Raw genomic sequence first — 8,451 nt, forward strand, 5'->3', positions numbered from 1 at the left:
GTGACCAGTATAACAATGCTGTTAACCCCAGTTCACCTCTCAGGTTCACCATGACTCCCTATAAAACCTAACCCCAGTTCCCCTCTCATGTTCTCAACCAAGCTGACCCTAATAAAAAAAAAAAAACCTAACCCCCAGTTTCCCCCTCATTAGTGCTCCACCAGTGGACCCCTTAAACCCCGGCTAACCACGTTCCCATCTCATGGTTCTCATCAGTCACCCTATAACCAACTAAAAGACCCAGCCTCTCATTGTCTCACCAGTCACCCAATAACCTAACCCATCCCCTCTCATTGTCTCACCAGTCACCCTAAACCTAACCCAAGTCCCCCTCTCATTGTCTACATCATCCACTGTACCAAATTAATACACCCCCGAACCTAACCCAGTCCCCTCTCATTGTTCTCACCAGTCACCCTATAACCTAACCCCAGTCCCATCTTCATTAGTCTCACTCAGTCACCTATAACCTAACCCAGTTCACCCTCCTCATTGTCCCTCACCAGTGACCCTATAACCTAACCCAGTCCCATCTCATTGTTCATCCATGTCACCTATAACCTAACCCAGTCCCTTCTCATTGTCTCACCAGTACCCATAACCTAACCCAGTCCCACTCTCATTGCTCATCAGTCACCCTATAACCTAACCCAGTCCCCTCTCATTGTCTCATCAGTCACCCTATAACCCTAACCCAGTTCCCCTCTCATTGTCTCACCAGTCACCTATAACCTAACCCAGTCCCTCTCATTGTCTCACCAGTCACCCTATAACCTAACCCAGTCCCATCTTCATTGTCTCATCAGTCACCCTATAACCTAACCCAGTCCCCTCTCATTGTCTCACCGTCACCCTATAACCTAACCCAGTCCCCTCTCATGTCTCACCAGTCACCCTATAACCTAACCCAGTCCCCTCTCATTGTCTCACCAGTCACCCTATAACCTAACCCAGTCCCCTCTCATTGTCTCACCAGTCACCCTATAACCTAACCCAGTCCCCTCTCATTGTCTCACCAGTCACCCTATAACTAACCCAGTCCCTCTCATTGTCTCACCAGTCACCCTATAACCTAACCCAGTCCCCTCTCATTGTCTCACCAGTCACCCTATAACCTAACCCAGTCCCCTCTCATTGTCTCACCAGTCACCCTATAACCTAACCCAGTCCCCTCTCATTGTCTCACCAGTGACCCAATAACCTAACCCAGTCCCTCTCATTGTCTCACCAGTCACCCTTATAACCTAACCCAGTCCCCTCTCATTGTCTTACCAGTGACCCAATAACCTAACCAGTCCCTCTCATTGTTCTCACCAGTCACCCTATAACCTAACCCAGTCCCCTCTCATTGTCTCAACCAGTCACCCTATTAACCTAACCCAGTCCCCTCTCATTGTCTCACCAGTCACCCTATAAACCTAACCCAGTCCCCTCTCATGTCTCACCAGTCACCCTATAACCCTAACCCAGTCCCCTCTCATTGTCTCACCAGTCACCCTATAACCTAACCCAGTTCCCTCTCATTGTCTCACCAGTCACCCTATAACCTAACCCAGTCCCCTTCATTGTTCACCAGTCACCCTATAACTAACCCAGTCCCCTCTCATTGTCTCACCAGTCACCCTATAACCTAACCCAGTCCCCTCTCATTGTCTCACCAGTCACCCTATAACCTAACCCAGTCCCATCTCATTGTCTCACCATCCAAGGTCACACACAAAGCTGCTGAACTGAAGCCTTGTGAAGTTGGTACAACTGACTGCACAGTACCAAAAGATGGAGTCAACTAACTGGAAGCAGTCGCCTTCTTTAGTCAAGGTTTGAGATGAATCCTCCTTTACCCTTCAGCCACTAAGTCAACCAGTCAGTAAGTGCACCAGCGAGTACAGTTCAGGATGCATAGGAGCAATTAAATGCTTGTGGTTTCAGACTGACTGTTCATCCATTGGACAACACAGGTCAGGGGTTTAGTGGGTGTGTGTGTGTGTGCATGTGCACGTGGCACGTGCGTGTGTGTGTGTTAGGTTAGTGCCTCCAGACACTGTCTGCACACATGTTATGTACTTACCTGTAGAGGAATGTTGAAGTAAAAGAGAACACACACACACACACACACAACACACACACACACCACACACACACACACACAACACACACACACACACAACAACACACACACACACACACACACACACACACACACCACACACACACACACACACACCACACACACACACACACACTCACACACACCCTATTCAAAAATCTATATCAATACCTTTGACTCTTGTACTGTGTATTCTCCTCAGTCAACTCTGACTCTGCAAGTTCTAATGTACGATCTTTAGCCCTGGCGTGCTATTCGCTGTCAAGGTTTATGAGCCAATCAGTCAGCTGAATCGGATTCTCAACCCCCGACCTCTGACCCCTACTGCTTAGTCAGATCTCTGATGGGGTGTGAGTAGTTAACCTGTCATCTAAACCAAGTCTAACCTAACCACACACACACAGTCTCTTTCATGTTTCCTAGCTCTATAAACTGACTGCCAGTCTGATTGTATATAGGCTGTCAGGGCATTGTTCTGATGTAGTGTAGTACCTCCTTAGTACACACACACACACTCTCACCTCTCCCCCCTTTCTCTCTCTCTCTCTCTCTTCTCTCTCTCTTTCTCCTCTCTCTCTCTCTCTCTCTCTCTCTCTCTCTCTCTCTCTCTTCACTCCACTCACTCACTCTCTCTCACACTCACTCTCTCTCTCTCTCTCTCTCTGTGTCTTCTCATCCTCAGTGCTAACTCAGCACATTGCATTTCCGCTCTGTCTGCTGGCTGGCTGCTCACTGCWGTTAAAATTAAATTCTCTCCTCTKTCTTTGTCTCTCTCTCTCTCTCTTCTACTTTATCTGTCTCCTTCGTCTTCACATTTTCCCTCTGTCATCCATTTTTCACTACACCACTCTTTAAATCCCAACATTCTGTTTGTCTCTCTCTCTCCGTTATTACCCTCCTTCTGTACTCTAGGAAATCAGCTAAAAGGCTGAGCAATCAGATGTGTTAATGGGACTTCTGGGTCAGAACTTCCTCCTCCTCTGGGTATGGTAACATGGTGTTGTCTCTCAGAGGTATAGAGCACGCTCATGATTGGAATAGGGATTCTGAACTGTGCTTTTGTTACACACATTGTTTAGAATCCATCTTTAAATTGTCTCCATTGCTTCCACTCTCTTCCCCCCAATTGATCTCCTGATTGCAAACCTGTGACGAATGCTGGTGTCACGTCGATAACGTTCCCTTCTCCCATCGTTCCACATTAGATGGTGGAACTGATGTTCTCTCACCCTAATGTCTCCATCCCCCTTCAACTCTTCCTGCCTGTGAATGACACTGGTGTCACGCTAATAACCCCCCCCCCCTTCTCCTCGGTACCTCAAATAACTGTTGGTGTCACTTCAATAACCGTCCCCTCTTCTTCTCTCTATCCCAGGTAACATCATCGGGTCGGGGATCTTCGTCAGCCCTAAGGGCGTGATGGAGAACGCCAGTTCGGTGGGTCTGGCGCTGATCGTGTGGATCGTCACCGGCATCATCACGGCCATCGGGGCGCTGTGCTACGCCGAGCTGGGTGTCACCATCCCCAAGTCAGGGGGAGACTACGCATACGTCAAGGACATCTTCGGAGGACTGGCAGGGTGAGTGGCTGGATCTATGGTGCTTGGTGACCTTTGACCCACGACTGTATTCACTGATCTAACTCACTCATTCTTATCCTCTCTGGTATCTTCTGCCCAGGACATATCACCAATCCTTTGTCCACATTGATTAATGTGTTTGTAGTGTTCGCCCAGACGGTAAACACACACAGATCGTGTGTTGTAACAGTCTGGATCCATTTTGTATCAGAGTATTTTCAGAGAGGAATCCACCCAGACCAAAACACCTCAGACTATTGTTAGTGTCCCATTATAGACATCAATACATCAAGAAGAAATGTACAATGAAACATGAACTTCTACCCAGAACCAACTGATATTCTCTGTTTGAAGGCTTTGTTTAGTATGCTAGAATGGGTCTCGGGCTGTTTCCTCCAGATGCCTCAGATGTTTAGGTTTGAAGTTCTTCGGGGCACATACTGTTTCCTTCTCTCTGTGATACCAAGTTACGATCAAGGAGTGTTTGTTTTGATGGTGTACTGTGTAGGAGTAGGAGGGTACAGCAGAAACAAGGTTGTTGATAACGACACCCCTGCGTTGCCGGGGGGGGTGTGGAGGACTCTCCATAGGTGTTTGTGGATGTGCCCACCCCATTGGTGTGGGGGTGTCAGGCCAGGCATTCCAGTACTAGCCATGGTGGTGCTGACCCTCAGTCCTGATGACATACTATCACACATTGTTAGCAAATCAATTCCTTAACTGAGGGCTCAGCTTTGGGGCTTTACTTTAATCTTACAGACATATTGCCTTGTGAACATTTTGTTAACACACACATAGACACACTCTGGCTCATACACACACGCATGCACACACACGGTTTTTGTGAGTAACAGCCAGGCTAACATGGGGAACGCAGCGAAGCATAACGACCGCTCCAGAAGCTGGTGGAGAATTTGTTCATGTTCTGATGTGGCCTCCTCCTCCTCTTGTCAGATAAATATCACTGCCCCCTACTTAACACACACAAACACACATACATCCACTCTCTGAGTGAGTGAGTGAGTGAGTGAGTGAGTGAGTGAGTGAGTGAGTGAGTGAGTGAGTGAGTGAGTGTAGTGAGTGAAAAGTGTAGTAGAGTGTCGTAGTGAGTGAAGTGAGTGGGTGACCTCATATGTCTCTAAGAGTAGCATCTGCCCCTTCAATGATTTTATACAATGCATTGTTATCCAGTCGTACTCTATGTTTTAAAACACACTATCTGTGTGTGTGTGTGTGTGTGTGTGTGTGTGTGTGTGTGTGTGCAGGTGTTGGTGTGTGCGTGTGTGTGTGTGTGTGTGTGTGTGTGTGTGTGTGTGTGTGTGTGTGTGTGTGTGTGTGTGTTGTGTGTGTGTGTGTGTGTGTGGGTGTGTGGTGTGTGTGTGTGTGTGACGTACATACGTCAGTGTCTACATAACCCTAAATTTAACCCCTTCTCTCCTCTCCCTCCATCTCCCTCCCTTCCTCCGTCCCTTCCTCCTCCTCGTAGGTTTCCTGCGTCTGTGGATCGCATGCTGGTGATCTACCCCACCAACACAGGCGGTGATCGCCCTCACTTCTATCACTACCGTCCTGCAGCCCTTCTTCCCTCCCAACCTGCATTCCCCAGAGAACGGTCTGCGCCTGCTTGGCCGGCACGTCTGCCTAACGTGAGTAATCCCCTGTACCCGTGGGGGAGAAGGTGGAGCGGGGGGATGGATGATCAATGAAGGAGTGTGGAAGGGTGTTGAGAAAGTTTGAATGGATTGAACTGTGAGAGAGAAGTTACAGAGAAGAGTGGTCAGAAGAAGGAGCAGTGGGCAGGCAGAGAGTGGCAGATGAGAGAGAGTGAGAGAGAGTAGTGGAGAGAGGGAGAGAGTGAGAGAGGAGTGAGAGAGAAGGAGGCGAGTGGAAGAGGAGTGAGAGAGAGTGAGGAGAGGAGAAGGTGAGAGAGGTGAAGAGAGGCGTAGGTTTGAGCAGGAGGAGAGAGATGTGGGAGAGTGTGTAGAGAGAGAGTGAGAGAGTGAGAGTGGATGAGTTAGAGATGGAGAGGAGGGTAAACTGTGAGATGCTGAGTGAGAGAGATGAGCAAGTGAGAGGCAGTGAGAGACGATTGAGAGTGATGTTGAGAGAGGTGAGATGTGTGGGAGTGAAAGTGGGAGTAGAGGAGAAAGGGCTAGGTGAGTAAGAGGAGAAGAGAAGTAGGAGATGAAGATGAGAAGCGTGAGAGCAAAGTAGGAGGAGGGAAGAGAGAGTAAGATCGGGACAATACCGATTTGATCAGGCGAATAAGAGAGGGGCGAGGGGAGAGGGAGTGAGACCGTGGGGCGGAGGGGAGACGCGGGGGTAGAGTTGAGGGGCGGAGGAGGGAGGTAGAAGAGGAGAGCGGGAGGGAGGGGGAGGCTAGGGGGGGGAGGAAGTGCGAGGGGGGGTGGAGTAGAGTAGGGAGAGACGGGAGGAGGAGTGAGAGAGTGAGGTCCGGAAGAGTGAGATGAGAGAGATGAGATAGGGAGAAAGAGAGATGGAGATGAAGTTAAAAGAAAAGAAGAGGAGAGAGAGAGAGAGAAGATGAGAGAGAGAAGAGAGAGAGAGAGAGAGAGAGAGAGAGAGAGAGAGAGAGAGAGTTTAAATAAGTATTTTTTTCATGTTTAGCTATGCAATGTTAATGCAATTCTATGCTACAATTTGACAAACTTAGATTGGTTTGTTCTCTACTCTGTGTTTGTCAACTCTCTGCATGCCAAAGATTTTTTGTTTGTAGGAAACCCATAAGATTCTGTTGTATTGGTGTAGTAGTAGCGCCTCTTCGTGCAGGAAGAGTGGAAAGGGCGGGAAAAGGACATGCGAAAGAGGAGGAGTTAAAACATCAACAGATTGTTTCCTTCACAGATCTGAGAAAACTGGAATCGGTGCAAGCAGTAGCTACATCTAGTCTACGTTGTATTGCTTTCACTTATTCAATCATATCAGATCTGTGAAGGAGAGTGAAGGAGAGTGGAAGGGAGGGCAAAAAGTGGGGAACACCTTCGTGCGGTTTGAATTTTAAACCTGGACTCTTTCTGGGTTTACTCACCCTTCACACACTCTTCATCTCTCTCTCTCTCTCTCCTCTCTCTCTCTCTCCCTCTCTCTCCTCTCTCTCCTCTCTCTCGTCTTCGCTCTCTCTCTCTGTGTTTTTTGTCCTCTCTCTCTCTCTCTCTCCTCTCTTCCTCTCTCCTCTCTCCTCTCTCACTCTCATTTCTCTCTCTATCTCTTCTTCTCTCTCTCTATCCTCTCTCTCTCCTCTCTCGTCTCTGTGTCTTTGTCTCTCTCTCTCTCTTCTCCTCTTCTTCCTCTCTCTCTCTCTCCGCTCTCCTCCTCAGTCTCTACATGCTCTCTTCTCTCCTCTCTTCCTCTCTCTCTCTCTCATCTTCTCTCTCGCTCCGTCTCTCGCTCTCTCTGTGTCTTTGTCTCTCCTCTCTCTTCTCCTCTTCGCTTCCTTCTTCTCTCTCCTCCTCTCCTTCCATCTGTGTCTTTGTTCTCTCCGGGCAATGGGCAAAAAGCAGTGAAATTTGGATAAACAAAAGTGAATAAACAATAAAAAGGAACAGCAAAACATTACACTCGAGTTCCAAAAGATGAGACATTTCAAGTTCATATTATGTCTATATACATGTTGTAATCGATGGGCAAATAGTTTAAAAGTACAAAAGGGAAAAATAAATAAACATAAAAATAGGTTGTATTTACAATGGTGTTTGTTGCTCACACTGGTTGCCCTTTATCAGTTGTCTGGCAACAGCGTACACAAAATCTTGCTGCTGTGATGCACACTGTTGGTAGATTCTCCACCCAATAGATATGGGACGTTTATAAAATTGGATATTGTTTTTGAAATTCTTTGTGGGTCTGAGCTATTAATCTGAAGGGAAAATATGTGTCTCTAAATATGGTCATAGTTAGAAAGTGCAGCTCAGTTTAACACTGAGCCTACGGCGACCTCTCTCGAATAGCAAGGCTATGCTCACTGAGTCTGTACATAGTCAAAGCTTTCTTAATTTGAGTCAGTCACGAGGTTGGTCAGGTATTCCTCTCTATTATCTCTCTAGCAGCTCTCACTCCATCTCTCTGCCTCTCTCTCTCTTATTCATCTCTCTCTCTCGTGTCTCTGTCTCTGTCTCTCGCTCTCTCTCTCTTCACTCTCTCTCGCGCTCTCCTTCTCAATCTCTATCCGCTCTCTCTCTCTTCATCTCTCTTCATCTCTTTCACCCTCTCTCTCTTCATCTCTCTCTATCCTCAATTCAATTCAATTCAAGGGGCTTTATTGGCATGCGGAAACATATGTTAACATTGCCACAAGCAAGTGAAGTAGAATATAAATAAAAAAAAAAAAAAAGTGAAAATAAACAATAAAAATGAACAGTAACACTCATAGAAGTCTCTTCCATCTCTCTCTCTTCTCGTCTCTCGTCTCTCTGCTCTCTCTCCTTCTCTCTCTCTCTCTCTCTCTCTCTCTCCTTCTCTCTCTCTCTCCTCTCTCTCTCTCCTCTTCCTCTCTCTCTCTCTACTGCCCTCTCTCTCGCTCCTCTCTCTCGACTCATCTCTGCTCTCCTCTCTCTCGTCTCCTACTCTCTCTCTCCTCTACGTCTCTCTCTCTGTCTCATCTCTACTCTCCTCTCTCTCTCTCTCTCTCTTCTCCTCTCCTCCTTCTCCTCCTCTCCTCTCTCTCTCTTTCTCTCTCTCTCTCTCTCTCCTCTCTCCGCTTCTCTCTCTTCTCTCTTCTTCTCTCTCTCACCTCCCACCTGATCT

General features: G+C 47.6%; 1 pseudogene; it reads left to right on the forward strand.

Moving 5' to 3' along the window:
• The window catches only part of LOC112069109 (large neutral amino acids transporter small subunit 2-like), a 37,861-nt pseudogene that overhangs the window by 7,360 nt on the left and 22,050 nt on the right, over positions 1-8,451 (forward strand).

This window comes from Salvelinus sp. IW2-2015, unplaced genomic scaffold (assembly GCF_002910315.2).
Source record: "Salvelinus sp. IW2-2015 unplaced genomic scaffold, ASM291031v2 Un_scaffold910, whole genome shotgun sequence".
Lineage (NCBI taxonomy): Eukaryota > Metazoa > Chordata > Actinopteri > Salmoniformes > Salmonidae > Salvelinus > Salvelinus sp. IW2-2015.